The 10683-nt window shown below is 51.0% G+C and overlaps 1 long non-coding RNA gene across 1 annotated transcript; it reads right to left on the bottom strand.

Annotated features, from left to right (window-relative positions):
* Window positions 1–1535: 1535 nt before the first annotated feature.
* LOC128850829 (uncharacterized) lies at window positions 1536–7301 on the bottom strand. Its single transcript, XR_008448092.1, has 5 exons — window positions 7248–7301; window positions 7004–7103; window positions 5703–5845; window positions 5154–5372; window positions 1536–1658 (listed from the first exon to the last, which is right to left on the bottom strand). It is a non-coding gene; the product is annotated as an uncharacterized LOC128850829 (long non-coding RNA).
* Window positions 7302–10683: the final 3382 nt, after the last annotated feature.

Genomic DNA, 10683 nt, shown 5'->3' with positions numbered 1-10683 from the left:
AAAGAGTATCCATTTTCAGACAGGCAAACCTGCAAAACATCTACTTCTGTAAGGCTGTTGCTGTCCCTCGTGATGGGCTTAAATGCTGCATGTGTGCTTTGTGCTCTTGGTGACCTTGCACAGGCCACGTGTGGTGGGCTCTGTCACTAAAGGAACACAGAGAAGAGAGGAGACCTTGCATACTTAAGGTCGCTGGTTCAGCAGGGTCACAGGCTTCAAACCCCAAAACACATCTTTGTCATAAAAACTAGAAGATAAATGCCTGAATTGCACCAGGAAGGCTGTCTAGAAGACCAGGGTAACCCAGACACAGACACTCTATGGAGAAACCTGCAGTTTCAGCCTGTTTCCACTGGGAAGGAACAGAACAAGGCACATGCACACTATAGCTGAGAGTCACCTGGTGACTGCAGAGGGGAGAGCGCCTCAAAAGCAAAATGACAGTGCTGTGTTTGGCACATGAGAGAGGAAATCTGGACTGTGAGCCCTGTTACCTTGAAAGAGGGGCGATGGAGCCTTTCAGGGGCTCTATTTTCAGCCCTCTGAGAAGAGAGGGCTTTTTCTAAAAGCAAAGCTGAAGGCTTCCTTCTCTCTGTTGATCACACAGTCTGCTGTACCTCATGCCCTGCAGAGAGGACAAAGCAGCTGCTGAATAACTTTTGTTTCTCTGGCCACCGGACCACCACTGCCCACTGCGCTCCTGGCTGAGCCCAGCAGACAGTTTTGCAGCAAGGACCGTTGCCTGCAGCATGGCACACTCAGGATGCCAACATGGAAACACACTTCTGATCCCCCGGGCTCCCCTGCACCGCCCTCAAATTCCCTCTTGGAAACAGCCCCAACTAAATGCCCTGTTCCTGACACAGACCTTCTTCCCTTCCCCTTCCTCTCCCTCGTACACTTGGGTGCCAGGAGCTGGATGCTCTGCTCGCAAGAGCCCACTTCCATTTCCAGCTTCCTCATGGAGAAGGAAGAGCCTGCTGGAATAACGGGACTGGTGAACCCCTGGAGAGGTGTAAAGTGTAACCAGGGTGCTTACCAATCAACAGCGAGTGGAAGTTCAGGCGGGGGCTGTCCAGAGTCACTAGCGGGTCGGTGGCATTTCCCACCAACAGGAATAGGGCTGAAACGCTCTGCTCAGGGATTGTAAAGGCCCAGGATGATTCTGTGATGTCCAGGTGCTGGGGGATGAACTCAGATTTCATCTGTGGGACAAACAGGCAAATGAAGGAAAGCTGGCAGGGTAAGGAAAGTGGGTGCAGCCTATACCACCAAGAAACACACGAAACCTCCACCTTATGCTGCCGGGAGGTCAGAGCTGCTCTGCCACGTACAGCCCAGGAGCACAGCAGATGTGGTGTACAGAGTGAGAACAGGTTCATTGGTTCTGTCAGTTCATTGGCACTGCAGTAAAAGGTTTCTACATGGTCTTGGCAAGCTCACAGTGAGTGAAGATGTAGCTGGCATTAAACTGGCACACGTGTGTACCGGATCTACCTTCTTAATATCCTGCACCCACCTCTGCTTTCTTCCCTGGCTGGATCTGACCTCTCTCTGTGAGGCAGAAGGCGGCTGCCTGTCTCAATGGGGCTTCAGGGTCTCGGCAAGTCCACTGGAAGGAATATGTAGAACTGGTTGGGTTCATAACCATGAAGGTCCTGGGCACACAGAGAGAAAAGGACTACTAAGGTGGTGTGGGAACTTTAACAACTCTGTTCTGCAGCAGACATCAGGCACTGCCAGTCCTGGTCACCATCTGGGAGGACTGATTTGCTATAGGCCAAATGACACTGGGAACACAAACATTTCACCTGCTTTCTACGGACCCTGTTTGTTTCCCCGGTGGCTGTAGATGAAAAGCTATCAACAAAGAAATTATCGAGGACATAGCCAAAATCTTGAATATTACAACAGAGAGATCAAGTGAAAATGCTATCATCGAGTCCAGTAAGACTCCTTTAGGAAATGGCATCCTCTGTTGTGGTTCAGCCTTCACTGACCCTGTCTGACTGTAACTCAAAGCAGCAAGAACGTCCCAAAGATGCTCTTCTAAGGGACAAAGGTTGTACTGGTCACACTGCACAGGCCAGGGACACGGGTCCTCCAAGACTGACCCACACCTTCTTGAAGAAAGGGACAAAGAGAACAAAGATGGCCATCTGGTCTTCAGTGACCACGTTGTTCCAGCCCCAAAACAGGCTGCTGGATAAAGGGTCAGCAGATCGCAGACAAGGTACAGATGCACCTTGTGGCTTGGAAGAGTAGCCAGAGAGGTCCTGTCTGCCTGCAGAACTGTGCTGCTTCCAAGGAGACCCTGTGCTCAAACACAACTGCATCACGGCAGGTTCCCGAGTCACTGCCCCGCCGCTGAGCCCTGATGGCTGCTGTGAGCAGGGTCTGTGCCTGCAGCAAACACTCCGGTGCCCGAGGGAGGAGGGTTAATTTTACACAGTGACTTTGCATTTGCCCTGGACCAGGGAAATTGCACACAGTGTGACTGCAGCTAACTCCTTGTCACAGCATCACTTTTTGCAGCCTCAGACATTTCCTAAAGAGGCGCCCTGATGTCCCCCTTCCCAGTCCTGACCCACAACGTGGCTCCTCCTTGAGCCAGACTCAGCTCCCATGAAGAACACAAGCATCACAGCAAGCACAGGAGGGTCTGAAAGGCAGAGAAGGGACAAGGAGAAAGTGTCTCCAGCTGCAGCTGGGAAGATGCTGATCAAAGTGGACGACTGGACAGGAATGAAAAAGCAATTATTGTTTTTGGGCATAAGGGGCACAGTCTTCTCCATGAGTCCTCAGCCACAAACTGGAACATGCCAGGCACCCCGAGCTGCCACAGAGCTCATGCCTTACCATCAACACTGGGCGGAAGCTGCTCCTGAGCTCTTGCCCTTTCATCCTCCACAGCCACCATCCAGTTGTATTCCAGGGCCACATTCTCTGTATTGGACAAAGCAGGGCAAAGCAGGGAAGAGGAATAATAAGGCCAAGAAATACAAAGAAAACAGAGAAGTAACACTGTACAGTGGGCTCCTGGCAGACATTCCTTTATCCTGAGTGGCATCTTCTTCCCCAGGCAACTCGGCCGTAGTTGGATCACTGACCTGAGCTGCCCTAAGACAAAGTATTGCAAAGTCTGGAAGAGAAAGACGAAAAGGCAGACCTGGTGCCCAGGACACTTAATGTGAGGGTCTTACTCTGGTCTTTATGTCTCGGTTTCACATTATTTTGACTGCACGCTTGTCCTTGAGTCGATGAGGACAGGCAACCACACAATGCAAGCAAAACCATGGGTGTTCTCAGCAGAAAGGCACAGCAGAACCAAACCTCTCCCGGCACGTCGTGGCAGGACAGCAGCCACCATCTCCTGCTGGGCTTCATGAGCAGACACAGAGGCCCCAGCACCCAGCCAGGACTGGGAAAAGATGAAAGAAGAAATGATTTGTTTACAGGGATGATGAACAGGTCAGACTGCACATAAGGCCCTAGAATGGACTCAGGTCCACACGCTGGACATATCCACATCCAGTATCTCCACATCCTGGCATGTGCCAAATTGTGTGTAGAAGCAGAAACCTCAGACCCAGCAGGCAGCAACACCCCCTCCAAGGCTGATCGGCCCGTTTCAAATTAGAAGAGGTTTATTAAGTAGCTGAGCAATGAGCATGTCGGTGTGATCTCTACTGGCACGGGACCACGAGTAGAAGGAAAAGCAGAGGCCACCAGAGAGCACATGTGGCTCTGGGGAAGCAGCTCTGGGCAAAGTGATCTCCCACACACGAGTCCCTGCCTGGCCTTTAGCACTCACTTGAACGTCCTCGTCTGGAACAGCAATGTCTCCTTGAACTCAATCTTGTTCCTGTCCAGCTTGAAGTCGGCATAGTCAACGAGAGCACTGAAGCAAAGCTCCACCTAACGGCTGCTCTGCTCCAGATCAGTGGGAGCAGGTTCTGAGTCTGTCTCAATTATCTCCAAACACAACAGGGAAGAATCACCGAGCAGAGCCCTGAAAGCCAGGCTGGGAGTATTTTGGCCTCCAAAATCAGCCACATATAGGGGCCAGAAAGGACCATTTCCCTGGAAAGGTGACACTTGATCCTTCTGCTGTAGTATCTGTACCTACTGATCAAAACAATCACCACCATGACTGCGAATACACCCAAGCGGACCATGAGCAGATATCAGCCCCTCTGTATCAACCCTGTAGAGCGTCTGACTTTTTCCCTGGCTGCCTATAAATCCAGCAGGCCTCTAAAATAGGATGAAGTTCCCCAGCTGGAGCTCTGTGGATGGAAAAAACACAGGAATTAACAAACCTAGAAAGCACCTTGTCCTTATTTTAGGAGGAAGTACTTCCCGGATGCCATGGGTGGGGCAACAGCCACACTGGCAGAGTTTGGGGATGGGCATGAACTCACTAGGAATGTCTTGGACTGCTGATGCTTTGATGGGGAAAAAGTTTGGATTACAGGTGTTACAATGGTTCAGAAACTAGACAAGAACCATCACTCAAGAGAAGTGTTTGGCAATAGCGACAGTCAAGGCAAGAGTCTCTTGAGATGAGACTTCTTCTCCAGACAACTGCATGACTGCCACACAGCCCTTGGGCTGCTTCATGATGAGACACCCCACGTGATATAGAGATCACAGCCCAAACCTCTGGTGTCAGCGCAGACACAGCTCAGAGCTCACCCAAAATGTGATGGTGGGTGGTCAGCATACACAGAACAGCATTAGTGTTGCTCTCCAAATCAAAACAACAGACAGACTGCAGTGGATTCAACCCCTTTTTGGGGACTGAATCGAACAAAGAGATTTTACCACCATAAAACATGTTATAAAATGTAAGCACCCATTCAGCACACGCTGCAACGCTTCAGCTTTTAGCAGAGACCAATAGTTTGCGTCTGGCTAAATGTCTCTTGTCAAACTAAGCACCTCTTATCACAAAGACCTCCCCATCTTTTGTGAGTGCATCAGACCACCACATCTACCTCTCCCCTAAAATGCACTGCTGGTTAAGCTCACGGGTGGATTAACCCTTCTGCAGGAAGCAGAAGCTGCTTAGACAGCAGAGACGGCAGCCTGCTGCCATCAGCAGTTCTTTTTGTGGAAGCTAGGATGGCTTTGGCTATTGTCCTTCCTACCTTCTCCTCGACAAGGCACGCGGCTGCTGGGTCCCTCGTGTTATCCATCCCCTTTACAGTGTGCAGATGCTCATCCCAGTCAGTCACCTCCTCTGCTGGCAGCTGGAAGGCAATCCTGGTCACCTGACACTTTACAGGGTGCGCTCTGAATGTGACTGGAACATTTGATTCCAAGGTTACTGTGATGTCCTTGGCACAGCCAGCAGGGAGGTGTCGCACCTAGGGAGAATCAGAGAGCCAAGACCAAACTGGAATCACTGGCAAAGACAGGACCGACAGCGAAAGGATTGATGTGGTGAGCAGCTGTGCCAGGAATCTGCATCTTACTGTGTGTTACTCTGAAGTTTCCTAGAGGAAAGTACAAACAAAAGATGCCACTTCCCACAACACGGAGGGGCTGACAGCTCTGCCCCAGGAAAGTCGGGCACTGCATCTCCTACGTAGCACTGAAACGGCCTCTCACTGGTACGTGGGGAACTCCCTGCCAGCTCCCAGGAACCTACCAGGCAGTGCTCGAGCCGTGGAAAAGGCAGAGACATCCAAGCTCACCTCGGGGGAGAAGTGAAACAGGGAGGCTGCCAGCTACTCAAACTGCATCTCCACCACTCTGCTGCGATTGGTGATGGTGAAGGTCACGGAGTATGGCGTCCCAACGTGACAGTCCCCAAACTGGATGTGATCCACTCTAGCAGCTGTTCAGGATGAGAGCCAGGGATCTCAGCATGAGGTGAGCTCCATCTGCTCTCCTCACAGGCACAGGCACAGGTATATGTCCAACTCTTTTCCTCGCTCCAAGCTTTCCTCCCTCTGGGAGATGCAGTTCCCCATCTTGCCTCTTACAGGGTGGTGGGCAACAACACAGGCCCAGTGCTATAGAGGACACAAATGAATCTACATCATCGTCATCTCCATGCCATACCATGGACTGACAGACTTCCTTTTGGAGATCATAGAATAGTTTGGGTTGGAAGGGACCTTAAAGATCATCTAGTTCCACCCCCTGCCATGGGCAGGGAGATCCCACTGGATCAGGCTGCCCAAGCCCCATCCAACCTGGCCTTGAACACCTCCAGGGATAGGGCAGCCACAACTTCCCTGGGCACCTGTTCCAGTGTCTCACCACTCTTACGGTGAAGAATTTCTTCCTAATGTCTAGCCTAAATCTGCCCCTCTCCAGTTTATACCTGTTCCCCCTCGTCCTATCACCACAAGCCTTTGTGAACAGTCCCTCTCCAGCTTTCTTATAGCCCCTTCAGGTACTGGAAGGTCACTATAACATCTCCTCGGGGCCTTCTCTTCTCCAGGCTGAACAAAGCCAATTCTGTCAGCCTGTCCTTGTATAGAAGGTGCTCCATCCCTCTGATCATCTTTGTAGCCTCCTCTGGACCCATTCCAATAGTTCCATATCTCTCCAGAAATGGACACAGGACTCCAGATGAGGTTTCACAAGAGAGGAACAGAGGGGCAGCATCCCCTCCCTCGCCCTGCTGGCCACGCTGCTTTGGATGCAGCCCAGGACACAGCTGGTCTTCTGGGCTGCAAGAACACATTGCCGGCTCATGTCAAGCTTCTCATCGACCAGCACCAAACTGCCAACTGCTTGTTTACATCACTGTCACTTCAAAGCCCCCACATCAGCCTGCACATGGAGTTGCACACTTCCAAGTTTGGCTCAACGCTGTCTTTGTGCCCTGACAGTTGCTTCACTCCTGGCAGCCTGCAGGATACGTGTGTTACGTATCCGTGCCACGCTTGCATGCTATCTCATCCCATCCCAAGTGCTTTGGCTGTCCATCTGTCAAGGCTATACAACACACCTCGATTACTTTGTTTTGGGGGCATCCACTGACCTTTAGAAATGCTGATGTCCAGAGAAACCTCATAGACCTCCACAAGGACTTGGATAGTTTCGACCTGAAGAGTGCCCAGGAGATTTTCTGCATCTGAAACCTGAAGCAGCAAGAAACAAACACTGCTTACACCACTGTCCTCAATCCTTTTGGTAGACAATATATGACTCCTTGTCTCTGTCAGCTGCTTGCACCGCAGCTTTCCCTGCTTGACAAGCATTTGTGGATTCACAGATTTTCCTACCCTGTTTATCTCATGGGCTGATGTTATCCTGCATTGCGAGTCCCTTGCTGCTACGGGGGCACCTGGCAACACAGGTAGAGAGGCCTCTCAGGAAGGCTCATCCTTTTGGCCCCTTTGCAGGGTGCCTTTCAAGCGCAGTATCCACCCCTAAGAGCACAGGGCTGCTCGGTCCGAGTCCCTCTTACCTCCAGTCAAAATGTTTTCTCAATGCTGACAGCCTCTGTGGCCTTGAAATAGAGATGCACGATAAACTCTGTGCGGGGACCAACGATGCCCGTAGGTTGCGACACAGAGAAGCACTCGCTGAGGTATTCCAACCCACAAATCCACTCGGCCACAGGCAATCGGGTGCAGTTTTTCAGGACAAGGGTTTTGATCTCCATCCTGCAGAGACAGGGAAACACTCGGAACCAGCTGCTCATCACACAGCATTGCTGGGGACTACAGAGCTTGTGGCTGTCATGGGATCTCCAAGTCAGCAAAAAAAAACAGTGACCAAGAGAATGGGAACTGCTGGGAGAACGAGGGATGTTAGCCCAGCCTCTGATCTCAGCAGCCACACAGCCAGCAAGAAGCAGCAGAGTGAACATGAGCCTCGAATCCTGTGTTCATTTCTGGGCCCCTCACTGCAAGAAGGATGTTGAGGGTCTGAAGCGTGTCCAGAGAAGAGCAACAAAGCTGGGGAAGGGGCTGGAGAACAAGTCTTACGAGGAGCCGCTGAGGGACCTGCGGTTGTTTAGCCTGGAGAAGAGGAGGCTGAGGGGAGACCTTATTGCTCTCTACAACTGCCTGAAAGGAGGTTGTAGAGAGGACGGTGCTGACCTCTTCTCCCACGTGACAGGGGACAGGACAAGGGGGAATGGCCTCAAGCTCTGCCAGAGGAGGGTCAGACTGGACATCAGGAAAAAAATTTTTCACAGAAAGGGTCATTGGGCCCTGGCAGAGGCTGCCCAGGGAGGGGGTGGAGTCCCCATCCCTGGAGGGGTTTAAAAGACAGGTAGAGGAGGTGCTCAGGGACATGGTTTAGTGGCAGATAGGAATGGTTGGACTCAATGATCCAAGAGGTCTGATTCCAGCCTGGTGATTCTATGATTCTATGATTCTAAGAGAAGCTGAAGGGGACCCCACTGACAGTGCTGCTGCCCAGAAGAACAGCCACAGGATGACTGACCTGTGGAGAAGTACCCTGTTGAAGTGCACCTTTGTGGGGCTGACCTCCAGCTCCGCCCACACCCCCTGGCAGCACAGGCGGAACACCACTGGCTCGGGGTTATCTTTAACGTAGCAGACGAGGTTGTCTTCCACAAACCCAGCTGAAGTGGGGTACGCCCCAACGCTCAGCTCCTAGCTCCGTCCCTGCAAGAAGAAATATAATGATAGATTGATAGAATCACTAGGTTGGAAAGGACTCACTGGATCATCGATTCCAACCATTCATGACAATCCCTAAACCATGCCCATCAGCACCTCATCCACACATCCCTCAAACACCTCCAGGGAAGGTGACTCAACCACCTCCCTGGGCAGCCTCTGCCAGTGCCCAATGATCCTTTCCACGAAAAATTTTTTCCTCATGTCCAGTCTGTTAATGGGGACATGGAGGGAGGGAGGAGGTTGCGGGGGAAGGATGTGGGGGAGTTATGCACAAGACAAGAAGAGAGGGATGCGTGGGTGATACAAGAGAGAGGGGGGATGCGAGGGATTCAAGAGGGATGTCCAAGACAGGGAGAGAGGGATGCACGAGAGAGAGAGGGAGGGGGATGCGAGAAAGAGTGGGACGAAAGGTCGGGTCAGGGGGAGTGCCAGAGGGGAGATGCAAGAGGGAAGCTAGAGGGATACAGTTCCTGTCCTGCAACCACAGGTCTGCCACTGCTCCTTAGGAGATCTGCCTCAGGGCTACAAGCTTTCAAGATGATTGTATAATAAAAATATATAATCGCATGTAGCACCCTGAGGATCCCAGAGTTTGGTTAGATTGCACGGACACTGGTATCCGTGTCTGTCTCCATAAATCTTTATCTGCACAGGCTGCCTTCAAGTGCATTTCTATTACTCGCACTTTGGTCCGGCAAAACGAGGTGGTGAGAGAAGAGCACAGGTGACTTCTGCTAATAGAGTAGATCAGGTGGAAGGGACCTACAATGATCATCCAGTCCAGCTGCCTGACCTGTTCAGGGCTGACCAAGTTCATGTGTTGTGAAGGGCACGTCCAGATGCTTCTTAAACACTGACAAGGGTAGGACATCAACCACCTCTCTAGAAAGCCTGTGTCAGTGTTTGACCACTCTCAGTGAAGAAACGCCTCCTGATGTCCAGCCTGAACCTCCTGCCCCGGCGCAGCTTTGAATCATCACCAAGCATCCTATCCTGAACACCCAGGAGAAGAGATCAGCACTTCCCTCTCCACTTCCCACCACTCGAGAAGCTGTAGAGAGCAATGAGGTTGCCTCTCAGCCTCCTTTTCTCCAAACTAGGCAAACCCAAAGTCCTTATCTGTTCCTCGTAGGACATTCCTTCCAGGCCTTTCACTAGCTTTGTTGTCCTCCTCTGGATTCATTCCAAGGCCTTCACATCCTTCTTACGTCGTGGAACCCAGAACTGCATCCAGAACTCACAGTGAGGCTACACCGATGCCTCATACAGCGAGATAATCGCCTCTTTTCACCTGCTGTCAAAATGCCACATCAACCCTTGGCTTCTCTTCAGCAATCGTGTTCATACCCCCTTCCCCCACGGATTCTGGTTTAAAGACCTCTCCATCAGTCCCACAAGCTTACACCCAAAGATGCATTTTCCCTATCAGGACCGGTGGATGCCACCCGGCCCCTGCACCACAACCTATTCCTCTACCTCACTTGAGAAGTACTAACTCAGCAAAGCAAGCACTGGAGTTTATCATCCCTGCTACCAAAGTCAGTGCATCAACCAACTAACAGCTAAAAAGCATGTCAAATGCAGGCCTGCCTTTTGGATGGAAAACAGCTTTTAATACAAAGACCACCACGTGAGTCTGAAAATTGTCCTTCAAAACTGAACCTGAGTCACCTGACCAGTAGTTTACGAGGTTGTTGCACCAGCCAGTATTAATGATATAATATTTAAAAGAAAAGATCTACTTAACATCAATGAAACCAACACAACTGTGGGAATCTCCATTATAACAAAAGCCTGGTTTATGTCTGGCATCCTAAACGTACAAAACCCCTAGAAACGCTCCCATCTCAAGTCAGATCCTTCAGGGTTGAAAGCTTGAGCACCAATCAAAAGGTTTTACATGCTACATCACTAAAGCAGCCAGCTTGCAACTGCTGATTCGTAAAGTTCTCAAAAGCTCCCTCTACCTAAATAAAAAGAACAGATTCCCCACAACTTGCTACGAAACAGCTCCTAGCTAAGCTCAAACTTTTGCAAAGCAAGGAAATAAAATATACCCTCA

The sequence above is a fragment of the Cuculus canorus genome, unplaced genomic scaffold, assembly GCF_017976375.1.
Source record: "Cuculus canorus isolate bCucCan1 unplaced genomic scaffold, bCucCan1.pri scaffold_91_arrow_ctg1, whole genome shotgun sequence".
NCBI classification, from domain to species: Eukaryota; Metazoa; Chordata; class Aves; order Cuculiformes; family Cuculidae; genus Cuculus; species Cuculus canorus.
This window is presented reverse-complemented; position numbering and strand designations above follow the sequence as displayed.